The sequence below is a fragment of the Atractosteus spatula genome, chromosome 10 (genome assembly GCF_055471065.1).
Source record: "Atractosteus spatula isolate fAtrSpa1 chromosome 10, fAtrSpa1.hap1, whole genome shotgun sequence".
Lineage (NCBI taxonomy): Eukaryota > Metazoa > Chordata > Actinopteri > Semionotiformes > Lepisosteidae > Atractosteus > Atractosteus spatula.
In genome coordinates, this window is record NC_142715.1 from 18566003 (window position 1) to 18579481 (window position 13479).

At 48.4% G+C, this 13479-nt stretch overlaps 1 pseudogene; it reads left to right on the plus strand.

The window, feature by feature from the left end:
• The first annotated feature begins 12547 nt into the window (after positions 1 to 12547).
• Positions 12548 to 12666, plus strand: LOC148825615 (5S ribosomal RNA; annotated as a pseudogene).
• The last annotated feature ends 813 nt before the right edge of the window (positions 12667 to 13479 follow it).

Sequence of the window (13479 nt, forward strand, 5' to 3'; positions counted from 1 at the left end):
ATACTCACATGAACACTAGCATTAATATTAAAACTACCAGTTGTACTCTCACTAATATTAACAGGAATACACTAGCATTAGTATTAGTAGCTGTCCGTAACGTCACACTGCTCTTTGTGACGAAGGCGAGACGCCTAGCAGGGCACAGTGACGTGGCGCGTGGCGCGTGTCGCCATGGTTACCATTCTTAGGATTTGTAAACAAACGGAAAATGCATTTCAACTGTTACTTAAATTTATCAACTTGGAATATAATTCTCTAGCTCTAGGATAAAATTCCTAAATAATAATTTGAATAACCATTTTTTAATTTCGGATTGAACATTATTAACACTAAACGCACTATGGTACTGTAATTGATCGATCCAGGCGGTATTGACCGTTTTCTAGATATTTAAAACAGGGTCAAGAACGGGAAAAGAATCAGTACTCACCAATCAGTGAAGTTAATCGTTAATTCTATGGTTCTTCAGTTGAATTAATAGGTTGTCGCTAGATAAGTGATCAATAATTCTCCGCAGTGCGGTCCGCGCGCCTCCCGCGGTCTCGCTCTCTGATCCCGGCGCTCTGGCTGGTGTCTCTGACGTCACAGTGCTCTTTCTAAAATATATAACATCTCCAAAAAAAACACACCGGGCTTTGAAGAGAGGCGATTTATAACAGCTGGAGAAGGTGTAATATTTGTGTGCGTCAGCAGTGAAACTGCATGTTGATTGATGGAGGGCTGAGCGGGGAATAACGGTTGCTCAGGGTCACAGGTCATAGTGAATTTAGGAGCTAACTGGTTCAGAGTTACAGGTGAAATAATAAAGAGTTTCTTCGAGTGTCAAATCTTCGTCCTGGGTTCTTCATTTTTACACTATACGTGTACGAGAAACAAGACAGTGTGTGTGTGTGCCCTGGTGATTCTGGGAGACAGATCGAACCTGGGCTAAAAGAGAGGGGACTTAGCTCTCTTCCATTTGCTAGTTCAAAGTTGTACAACCCATTTGTATCTGCTAGATGGCACAGTCGTCGTGCACAAAGAACGCTTTGAAAAGCGTCAAAAGCAAGTCATTCCGAGTTGGTCGTTTCTGTTTTCGAAATGCTGAATTGCTGCGAAATGCTGAAATGATCTCACGGCTCCTCGGTTGTCATTTCTGCTCCGTAAAGGAATCACAGCACGCGTCACCTTCCAGCACGATGGGTCGGGACATGATGCCGGGGGTCGGAGTGTGCGATGTCTTCCTTGTTAGTATAGTGGCAAGTATCCCCACCTGTCACGCGGGAGACCGGGGTTCAATTCCCTGAGGGGGAGTAGCTTTTCTTTCACCTCCTTAAAGAAAGGACTGCCTTTCACTTCTCTGTTTTCTTTCACAGCGTCGTGCACCTTTTCATTGCTCTCGCTTTCAGAGCCTCCGCACGGCACACGACTCGACATCAGGAAGCACATTGAATTGAAAGCAGGAAGCGCTGCGACATGCACTGTGCAGATCCCGCCAAACTAAGAGGTGAGTGGGTCTGTTCGATGCACAAAGAATGCTTTGATAAGCGTCAAAGGCAAGTCATTCCGAGTTGGTGGTTTGTGTTTTCTGTTCAGACGCGAAATGCTGAAATGATCTCTCGGCTCCTCGGTTGTCATTTCTGCTACGTAAAGGAATCACAGCACGCGTCGGCTTCCAGCACGGTGGGTCGGACACGATGCCGGGGGTCGGAGAGAGCGATGTCTTCATCGTTAGTATAGGACCTGTCACCTGTCCCCACCTGTCACGCGGGAGACCGGGGTACATCAGGACGCGCATTGAAGTGAAAGCAGGATGCGCTGCGACATGCACTGTGCAGATCCCGCCACACTAAGAGGTGAGTGGGTCTGTTCGATCACAGAGCTAGGCGAATCCCCAATCCCCTTTTGTGCGTGGCGACAAAAGAAGTCCCTTTCCGCCCGGTTTCGAACCGGGGACCTTTCGCGTGTGAGGCGAACGTGAGAACCACTACACTACGGAAACGGTGGTAAGACGTGCCCAGCGGCCCAGCGCTGAGCTTCGCCAATGCGATTCAGCTGCTTCCAGTGCCTTTATTGGAGTGCGCTGATGGACCGTGCTCTCTCTCCAGAGACTAGCACGCCTGTCATGGACGGAGCAGGAAAGGCGGCGCCACATTCTACAGCCCTCTCCACGCAATCAACGAAATCGGGCTACTGAAGTGGAGAAAATCGCCTCTCCAGAAAGTGCAAATATCATCTTGGAGAGTATTAATCCTATTGCCGAAGGTCAGCCCTGTCTACCAGAGTAACCCTCCCACCTCCTGCAGCGATGATCAGCTCGTCTCACACGCGAGAAGTTTCGGCTGGAAACAAGCGCCCCCTCTTCTCGCACGTTTTGCACGTTCGAGCGGCTCCTTCGGACACGGTGCTGATCTTCTGGAAAGCAGGAGGCAAAACTGACACATTCTCATACCGGGAGTCGAACCCGGGCCGCCTGGGTGAAAACCAGGAAGCCTAACCGCTAGACCATATGGCAGCAAACAACCACACTGTTCCCGGCATCATGCAAGCAAACTACATAAATATGAGAAAACACGCAAGAGAGTTGTCACTCAGAGTGTCGAAGGGTCGATGTATACTGGGACTCAGTTGAAATGCAACGTCAGGACTTTTCCGAATTATGTCACACGAAGAGAGCACAGCCTTTTCCGCCCTGCCACGTGTGTATCGGTAACTCGCTGTGATCGTATAGTGATCAGTACTTTGCGTTGTGGCCACAGCAACCCCGGTTTGAATCCAGGTCACGGCAAAATAGTGGCGTCTGCTTTTACTACTTGCACGAATGAAGGCAAAAAAAAAGCCAATCGATGTGAACGAACGGCGCTTTACAGAGGAGTACTGCCTGACTGGATCGTTGATGAACGACAGAGGCCACTCCGACCTCTTCTCGGTTTTCTTCAATGACTTACTAAGGATCTTCTTCACATTCGCCCATGCAGGGGAAGCCAGTTACACCAAAGCAAACGCAGGAAAGTGCATTTCAAGCAGAGACCAGGAGGGACTTGTTTACACCGAGAGTGGTCGGAGAATGGAACAATCACAGCTCTCCGCCGCCCCAGGCTTCCGCTCGATAAGCTGCTGGACACACCCGCCCCCCTCACACAGACCGTGGAAAAGCCCCCGAGTGGGAGGGCTCTCTCTTCCTCCCAGGAGCTCTTGGGCACGACACACAGACAGGGCACGGGGAGCCGCCGCCTGCAAACACTAAACCTCCTGTCCCAGCCTGAGGAACAGACAGTGAGCCTGTCTCTCAATAATAATAATCCAGTGTGTGATCTCCTGTCTTAGCCTGGGGAACAGACAGGGAGCCTGTCTCTCAATAATAATAACCTAGTGTGGAATGTCCTGTCCCAGCCTGAGGAACAGACAGTGAGCATGTCTCTCAATAATAATAGAACAGTATGTGATCTCCAGTCCCAGCAAGAGGAACAGACACTGTATTATTAGTATTGAGATACAGACTCACTGTGTGATCTCCTGTCCCAGCCTGGGGAGCACTGAGGCTGTCTCTCAATACTAATAATACAGTGTGTGATATCCTGCTCCAGCCTGAGAAACAGACAGTGAGCCTTTCTCTCAATAATAATAATACAGTGTGTGATTTCCTGTCCCAGCCTGGGGAACAGTGAGCCAGATACTCAATAATAATAATACAGTGTGTGATCTCCTGTCCCAGCCTGGGAAATAGTGAGTCAGACTCTCAATAATTATAATACAGTGTGATCTACTGTCCCAGCCTGAGGAACAGTGAGTTTATCTGGCAATAATAATACAGTGTGTGATCTCCTTTCCCAGCATGAGGAACAGATAGTGAACCTGTCTCTAAATAATAATAATAATACAGCGTGTGATCTCCTGTCCCAGCCTGAGGAACAGTGAGTTTATCTGTCAATAATAATAATACAGTGTGATCTCCTGTCCCAGCATGAGGAACAGTGAGCTTGTCTCTCAATAATAATAATACAGTATGATCTCCTGTCCCAGCCTGAGAAACAGTGAGCCTGTCTCTCAATAATAATACAGTATGTGATGTCCTGTCTCAGCCTGAGGAACAGAGAGTAAGCCAAGTCTCTCAATAATAATAATTCAGTGTGGGATCTCCTGTCCCAGTCTGATGAACAGACAGTGAGCCTCTCTCTCAATACAGCCTGGGGAACAGTGTGCCAGACTCTCAATAATATTAATAATAATAATACAGTGTGATCTACTGTCCCAGCCTGAGGAACAGACAGTGAGCCTGTCTCTAAATAACAATAATACAGTGTGGGATCTCCTGTCCCAGCCTGGGGAACAGTGAGCCAGACTCTTAATCATAATAATAATACAGTGTGATCTACTGTCCCAGCCTGAGGAACAGACAGTGAGTTTGTCTCTCAATAATAATATAGTGTTATCTCCTCTCCCAGCCTGGGGAACAGACAGTGAGCCTGTCTCTCAATAATAATAATACAGTGTATGATCTCCTGTCCCAGCCTGAGGAACAGACAGTGAGACTTTCTCTCAATAATAATAATACTATGTGAGCTCCTGACCCAGCCTGGGGAACATACAGTGAGCCTGTCTCTCTATAATAATAATTCAGTGTGTGATCCTCTGTCCCAGCCTGAGGAACAGACAGTGAGCCTGTCTCTCAATAATAATAATACAGTGTGTGATCTCCAGTCCTAGCCTGAGGAACAGTGAGCCTGTCAATCAATAATAATACAGTATGGGATGTCCTGTCTCAGCTTGAGGAACAGAGAGTAAGCCATAATACAGTGTGGGATCTCCTGTCCCAGCCTGGGGAACAGTGAGCCAGACTCTAAATAATATTAATAATAATAATACAGTGTGGGATCTCCTGTCCCAGCCTGAGGTACAGACAGTGAGCCTGTCTCTCAATTATAATATAGTGTGTGACCACCTGTCCCAGACTGAGGAAAAGACAGTGAGTCTGTCTCTAAATAATAATAATACAGTGTGGGATCTTCTGTCCCAGCCTCGGGAACAGTGAGCCAGACTCTCAATAATAATAATACAGTGTGATCTACTGTCCCAGCCTGAGGAACAGACAGTGAGTTTGTCTCTAAATAATAATACAGTGCGTTATCTCTTGTCCCAGCCTGGGGAGCAGACAGTGAGCCTGTCTCTCAATAATAATAATACAGTGTGTGATCTCCTGTCCCAGCCTGAGGAACAGACAGTGAGCCTGTCTCTCAGTAATAATAATACAGTGTGTGATCTACTGTCCCAGCCCAACCGAAGACACAGTGAGCCTGTCTCTCAATAATAATAATACAGTGTGTGATCTCCTGTTCCAGTTTGGGAAACAGAAAGTAAGCCTGTCTCTTAGTAATAATAATATAGTGTGTGATCCACTGTCCCAGCTTGAGGAACAGACAGTGAGCCTGTCTCTAAATAACAATAATACAGTGTGGGATCTCCTGTCCCAGCCTGAGGAACAGTGAGTAGTCCTAATAGTTACCGCTTTCTTGATTTATCTCAGCAGCTTTTATTTCGCCTGAAGCGCAAGCAACTTGTGAGAACAGGTTGGGTTTGCTGTGCTCAACTGGCTCGGCGTCTTCGTGTCGTAGCGCCGCAACGGTGTGTTTTCCTTCCTTCTCTTTTCAGCCCGGAAGAAACATTTTACTTGTTCCTTTTGTAGCCCACGCATGCCGACGCCTGTGTTGTGTTGTGGATTTTCTCCTTCTTGAATTTGTACTCCTCCTCCCTCTCTCTCCCTACCTCTACCTCTCCCTCTCTCTACCTCTCCCTTTTCCCCTCCCTACCTCTCTCCCTACCTCTACCTCTCCCTCTCTCTACCTCTCCCTCTCTCCCTAACCCCCTCTCTCTCCACCTCTCTCCCTCCCCCTCGCCCTCCACCTCTCTCCCTCTCTCTACCTCTCTAACGCTCTACCTCTCTCTACCTCTCCCTACCCCTCTCTGCTCTCTCTCTCACTCTGGAGTTTATTTTCAGACAGAAATCCAGCTCTGTCCCTCCTGTGGAAGATTGGTGATGCAGGATGAGAGCCCCTAACCGAGAGCACTGCAGCGGCAGGTTCTGTGGTCTGTTTCAAAACCGCCCACGATGAGACACCGAGGAGAAATGAAGAGCCCCAGTCGCGCTAGAAAATCACCCGGGAAAGAGACTTTCAATGTAGGAAAAAAAAGTCGTTAGTTCCAGACATAATATGTTTGTTTTGTTTTTTTAATCGCTGCGATGTGTGACTAAGCTCATATGACTAAGAGTTGCCCCCTTTGTCTAGAGCTGGTAACCTGCTCATCGCTGGTGGGCCAGATCATGTCCCCCGTCACTATACTGGGGCATTAGGACCCACACAGACCGCAGGGTGAGCGCCCCCTGCTTGCCCACAGAGAGGGAGAGGTAGAGGTAGGGAGAGAGGTAGGGAGGGGAAAAGGGAGAGGTAGGGAGAGAGGTAGAGAGAGGGAGAGGCAGAGGTAGGGAGAGAGAGGAGTACAAATTCAAGCAGAGGCCTGAGTGGAGCACTGTCGTATGGCCCTGACATCAATCCCTCAACTCTCTGCATAAAGCAGTGTCTTATGGCCTTGACATCCCACCCCCACCACTCTTAGTGGAAAGCACTGTCGTATAACCATGACATCCCACCTCCTCCGCTCTCTGCGAAAAGCAGTATCTTCAGGCCCTGACATCCCAACCCCGCCACTCTCTGTGTAAAGCAGTGTCATATGGCCCTGACATCCCACCCCCACCACTCTCTACGTAAAGAAGTGTCGTATGGCCCTGACACCCACCCCTCCACACTCTGCATAAAGTAGTGTTGTCAAGCCCTGACATCCCACCCCCGCCACTCTCTGCGTAAAGCAGTGTCGTCAAGCCCTGACATCCCACCCCCGCCACTCTCTGCGTAAAGAAGTATCGTCAGGCCCTGACATCCCACCCCCGCCACTCGCTGTGTAAAGCAATGTCATATGGCTCTGACATCCCACCCCTGTGTAGTGTGCTCTCTGAAGGCACCAGTTCTGTAGGGTTTGGGCATTTACTGGGACAATTATTAATTGTAGCAGTAAATCACAAAATGATTCTTTTGATGGCCTTAGAATCCAACCATGCGATATAACTCAAACAACGCACACACACAGGTACTAATACACGAGGATACATTTATTAATACATAGAATATGCATGTAAACCTAACAGATCTTATCGAGAGGGTTATCAGAATACAAAAGGTATATATTCAGTCAGTTACAAAGAGTTACATATATCAAGAGGACATACGTTCAGTATATCATTCATTTAGACCGTTTCGTAAATGAACTTGGTTATAACTTCTACATTAGATACTCAAAACAAGTACATAACTCTTAGGAATTAAATTGGTATCAACTGGTTGGGATAACAATTGAATTCTCGAGCAGTAATGCATTGAAGTTGAATACTCATCCAATCTCTGGGGATTCAGATCTCCTGCGGACTCAAAGAAACAGTTGCAGGCTGTTGCTGTCCAATCTGCGCTCTCTGGCTCGGTGCCAGGCTGTGCTGTGCGGCTTGCAACGGTGCGCTGCTGATGCTCTGCGCTGCTCTCTGAAGACCAGCTAGTTAGTTTTGGCTTTAACTAGCAAAGCTTGCGCACAGGAGAAAAGATGACTGTGGGTCCCAGCAAGTCAGGAAGAGGACCAGTTCGTTCCTGGTGAAGCTAGTTCTGAATAGTGATTCAGCTGTCCACAGTTCCGACCTGTTCACGAGGCCTTCTGCTGGTGCTAACCTCGGGTGGATCCTCTGGTTACTCTCTGGCAACCTCCGCTCTAGACTCTTAGAACAAAGGAAAGTTCTGGCACTCGGACACACTGGCCGTTCCGTGGTTGTCCGGGCTGAGTCTCAGGATGGTCAGGAGGCGCGCTGCGAGAATGTCCTGCCCTTGGGAGCCTTCTGCTCTTGGGCTGTCCTGCCCTGGAATTCTCCTTTGACTTCCCTTTAGAAAAGTCCACAGAATAGTCTCTCAGGCCCTCTGTGTTGCCTGTTTTTACCTGGAGGAACTTCAGCTCGTTCATTGGCTGAAAGTTCCATGGGCATCAGAGTCCCACGTGGGTTACTGGTAGGGCCCTACCAGTCCCTGATTGGTTGATCAAGGTGAGATATGAGTCACTTACTCCTGACACCTAGGAATGCAGTCCAGATGTCCATCTGGCACTCCCTAGACAGATAGGCGCCAATGGATGACCATTGATCATGATAGCCAGGCTTAGCTAAGTGCATCCCCCTTTGGGAGCTGTCCTAGGACCTTAAATCACCCTAATGGTCTCTCTGTGGCTGCACCACAGAGATGAACAGAGAAATGGGGCCTCATTTGGGAAGCTCAGAAACACTTAATTCTGTCTTATTAACAAGCATTGCCACTACATATCCCCCCTTTTTGAAGGTCAAGAGGTCCTGAGGCGTTGTTGCCTTCAAAACAAAACAGAGTTAAGTGATGTCCCTTGTCATTAGAACATTAATATTAAATGTCCACATTACTCCTCGAGAATTCATACCAGAACCAGCATTGGGAACAAACATGATGAATAACATCAGGAGTATGTATAAACACGGCAGGAGACATTATCTCAGTCTAGGAATTACACATCAGGAAGTTCACTGTCAATATCTGATACCTCTGTAGGCAGATATTTGGGAAGAAGTAACTTCCTTTCTTTTGACATGCTACCTTTGACTCATTCGTGCTACCCGGAGTACATCTTGATGTGAGAGTACAGCATTCAGAGTACACTGTCAGTCATGATCCAGCTACCCGGCAGCAGTGTTACAATAACACCAGTTTCTGTTCCCAGCCCCTCGATAAACCACGACACCTGTGTTGGGTATCTGCTAGGGTGGTTTGGAGGTTTGTTCCATTAAAGCAAACTAACTACCTGTACCTCTTCAGGGCTTAGTGTTTCTTGGATTTCTATCCAATTCAATAGTGTGGCACCTGAAGGCATCCATGACCTCAAGTTTGGTCTTATATTGTCTGGTTCTAGACAGTACAGTGTTAAGTCACCAAGCTGTACTATGGCCTCCTCGGGAACTTGCAGGAACTGTTTTATTAGTTAGCTGTATCATGCCTGTCACAAGTCATGGTGACAGTTAAACGTGGTGTGTTGACCAGCCATTTACTTCCCACCTGCTCTTCATGGGGTTCATTAACCTCCCTCTGCTCGTTAGTAGCTTTACACCCTTCATTGGTGAATCATTTAGACACAGCCAATGGATAGCTTTGGTACCCATACCCATCTCAAGATTTGGAACCAAATTCAATCTTGGATTGCCTTCTGGGTGAGCTATGAGCGATGGGGTTAATGTCACATACTCCTCTACTGAGAAGAGTGGAATCAAGTGGGTTGGGAATTGTGCCGTGGTTAGACTGGCTACAGTGGCACTAAACTCTCTTAACAGGTCTTGTGTCAACATTCTGGCCTGTTGCACACAAGCATAAACCCACTGTATAACACTGGCAATCATGTCCACTGGTTGGGGGATAAGGTTTAACCCTGTTGCATAGAAAGTTGCCTGTAGGGTTTTCCCTAAGCTTTCCAGCCTTTGCTGCTGTCGATACAGTCTGTCACTACCCTCTGGCATCTCTGACACCTGCCTTCTTGGGGCAGTCAGGGTGAGAGTGCCAGTAGCACACAAACCTACCAGAAAAAGCAAAAGTGCAACAGTGGCGGCAGCAATCAGTCCTCCCAAAAGTCTTTTCGGGTGGCTGATCCCAGTCATCTCCTTCTGAGTGACTGTTGCCTTTCTAAGCTGGCGCAGCGTGTACATGGTGTCTTTCTCAGTATGCCTTGTGGCATCTTGGGCACCAACATCCTGGAAATCTGGGGAGATCTGACGCAGCTGCTGATGCTGCTCCTCCTTTTCCAGGGTATCTGCTTTTTCGATTTGTTCATGCCTGTGCTCTAGGAACCCTGCAGGGGGTGGTGCAGCGGTGGAGCATGCCTGACCCTCGGCTGAGTGGTCATCTGGAGCACCTGAGTGATCTGGGATTGTTACCCCATTCTCACTGTTCAGGTCCACCCTGCACCCTTCCTGATTGAGGAATCCCTCTATCGGCATGTTTACAATCGTTAGCTGGGCGTGGGTGTAGGACACCTGCTCGCTCCCCCCTTCCCTCGCTAGGGGTTCAGGGAGCTGCCCCAGCACTGGGATAGCTAGTTCACTGTCTTTGAACTTACTATCACCCACCAGGCCCATGTCAGTGCAGGCAGGGATTCTGACACCCCTCTTTGCGATGTCCTGCACTGGCAGGCGGGTGGCTTGACCATCCAGCTCCAGTCTGGCTGAACCACTGTTGGTCAGACTCAGACTGACAGACTGGGCTGGTGGCTGTAAGAAAACCGGCTCGGCTTTCATTCCCTGTCCCTTCCTGGGGACTGGGTGTGTTGGCAACCCTGCCGTTGAGGCAGGAACAATCAGGTCAGTCTCACTCACTACCCGGTAGTTGTGAGAAATAATGTTACCTGACTGCAGGTTCCCTGGGTCACAGCAGAGGGAATTGGCATCTGGGATCAGGTGTGTCCACAGCGCAGTAGTCTCAGCGTCCAGCTGGACCTCCTGTCTAACCTGTGAATGTTGCACCAGGGGCACCTGGTGGTGGCCCTGTGACAGCTGCTCAAGCAGATCCTCACTGATAGAGGACCTCTCAGGGCTAAGGGTGAGGGCTACATCACCAACCTGCTCTCCTGCCATCTGGATCCCTTCCACCACTGCGGGGTGGTGGTCCTGACCCCTCTTGGGTGCCAAGGTGCACAGGGAAAGCTCCTTTTCATCACCAAGTGGGGAGATCTGCTCCCCTTTAGGGATGTAAAAGGGGTTTGCTTTACCTGGTGGATCAGGCGGCTGCTTGGAGCACCGCTCCTGTGGCATGGAGGCTGTTGTGACCTCAGCCGGGACACGACTTCCTTGTAGATCCGGGGAACAAGAAAATATTTTTATTTCTTGTCCAGAGGGAACAGAAGGAATCTCCACATAGGCTTCTGTGTTCGGTGGGCACTGTGTGAGCACAGTCTGCCTCTTGGCCCCCCTTTCCTTCTGTACAGAAGGCTTAGGAGTCTTGACCTGTTTCCACACCTTGCCTTTCTGGTGATCCACCAAAGGTTCCTCTCTGAGTCGCATGCCCTTTTCTTTTTCTACCCGTTTGAGCTTGCTGTATGACATCAAACACCTTTCAACCTCAGTGTCAATCAATGTCTCACTGTGTAAGACATTTCCCATGGCAGCCTTGAGGTAAAAGCTTCCTGCTTTTCCTCTCTGTTTTACTGCCTGCTCTGTGACTTCAGGGGTGGAGTCAGCACTCGCTTGGGAGTGACTGACCTCATCCAGGCAGGAACCCTTCTGCTCAATCAGATAGACTGATGGAGGGAGAGGGGGCGGGTCTCCGCCTCCTCCAGTGGAGAGTATCAGCTCATTCACGCTTCCGGCAGCCTTGGGGAGCGGTTGTCCCTGTCCTAATAAAGCTTGTTCAAGCCTGGCCAGGCGGGCGGCTACTGAATCTTTTTGTTCAGCTTTTTCTAGCCCTTTCCCTCCCCCGGTGTTCTCATGGCACTTAGGATGCTGGGTGCGGTCCTGCGTGCCTGCTTTGGAACGGGGATTAGCCAGCTCAGGAGCCTGTGCTCCTTCGAGCAGGGGGGAATTAACCCTGCTGGCTCTGACGGCGAATACAGTTGCTTTAGCAGCTTTTTGCTCAGAGCGACTTTGGACATCATACTCCCATTCGGGCTTTCTGCACGAATCTCTTAATATCAGTCATTTTCATGGTCTGTGCATCTGTATGCATTAAGATCATCTTTCTGACTGAAGGGTGGAGATTCGCGATGAATAAACCCTTGAAATGTGTGTTCTCCTCGCAACCCTCATCATTTCGTCCTGCAAAATAAGTTCATCTAAGTCTCTCGTAATATTCGCGGGGGGACTCTGCTCTCTCGTGCTTAATGTTAAGGGCGGCGGCTATCGCAGCTGTCGGGTCAATAAACGCACTGTATTCCTCGATAAGTGCATGACAAAGCTGTTCAAAGTCATTACAGACTTCTTTCATCTGCCTAGCCATCCACTCATGTACAGCTCTGCTGGTAGTTTTCCTGACCAGAAACACTTTCTCCTGTTCTGTGGCGTTTGGCAGGTACTGCAGGTTATACCTGAGGTCCTGAATATAACTCTCGATATTATTCTCTGACACTGCAGGGTCAAATCTCTCCATGTCCTTTGCTAGCTCTCTCACAGAATGGAGGTTTATTCTCCTAACTTCTCTGCTGATGGAGATATGGCGGAGATCGTGGTCAGACTTGTCGCTGCTAGAGAGAATGCTTACTAGCGACTCGAATTCAGACCTTTTAGTAACCATCGTTAAACTTAAAAGAGTATTACTTTTAAGTACGAAATCACAGTTTTACCACAGAAAACCACAAGATCAAGTATGCAATCAACCCGGTAGATCGCAAAAAATCACAAAACAATCAAAATAAGCAGCGTCGTAAAAGAAGTGACGGAGCTGTCCTCTCTATAAGAAGGGTGCCAGTGAGCCCTATTCTCGCTTACGGCTACACCCCCTTGAGCATGCCTGATTTCGTTTGATCTCGGAAGCTAAGCTGGGACGGGCCTGGTTAGTTCTTGGATGGGAGACTGGCTGGGAATACCAGGTGCTGTAAGCTCTTAAGTGCAGGAGGCGCATTATCCCTGCTCGCTCGCTCATTCCCCTGTTCATGTGTGCAGTGCGGCTTTTCCGTCTGTTCATTTGTCAGCTTTGGCGAGACATGGGTGCTTGTGTATTAGCGTGAGCATTTTTTATTCTGATCATGAACAGTTTTACAAGTCCGCAAAGGATCGAGAAAAGGTTTATCGCCAGCTGAAAAGAGACACAGCGCTTCGGCTGTGGAGACTTGTTCGGCTGGCGTTCTGGGAGTCGCGTTTTTCAGAATTGTATTGAGATCGTTTTCCACGGAGCTCAGGTGTCAAAGCACAGCAGCAGCTATCCACAGCGATCCTCTATGGCGCCCTTTCTCCCGCAGCTCCGTCCTTATTGGAAGGAAGCAAGAGTGAAAGACTGAAGTGAAACAGAGCGGAGGCGAAGGCAGTGAAGAGAGAGAACGTGGGAAGAAGAGAAAAACGCAAGGGAAAAAAAGCAGCATCGTAAAAGACGTGACGGAGCTGTCCTCTCTATTATACGGATAACTTTAGAGGTCTATTATACATATGTGGTTAGAGCTCTATTATACGGGTAACTTTAGAGGTCTATTATATGTATATGGTTAGAGTTCTATTATACGGATAACTTTAGAGGACTATTATACATACATGGTTAGAGGTCTATTATACGGATAACTTTAGAGGACTATTATACGTGTATGGTTAGAGGTCTGTTATACGGATAACTTTAGAGGACTATTATACATACATGGTTAGAGGTCTATTATACGGATAACTTTAGAGGACTATTATACATACATGGTTAGAGGTCTATTATA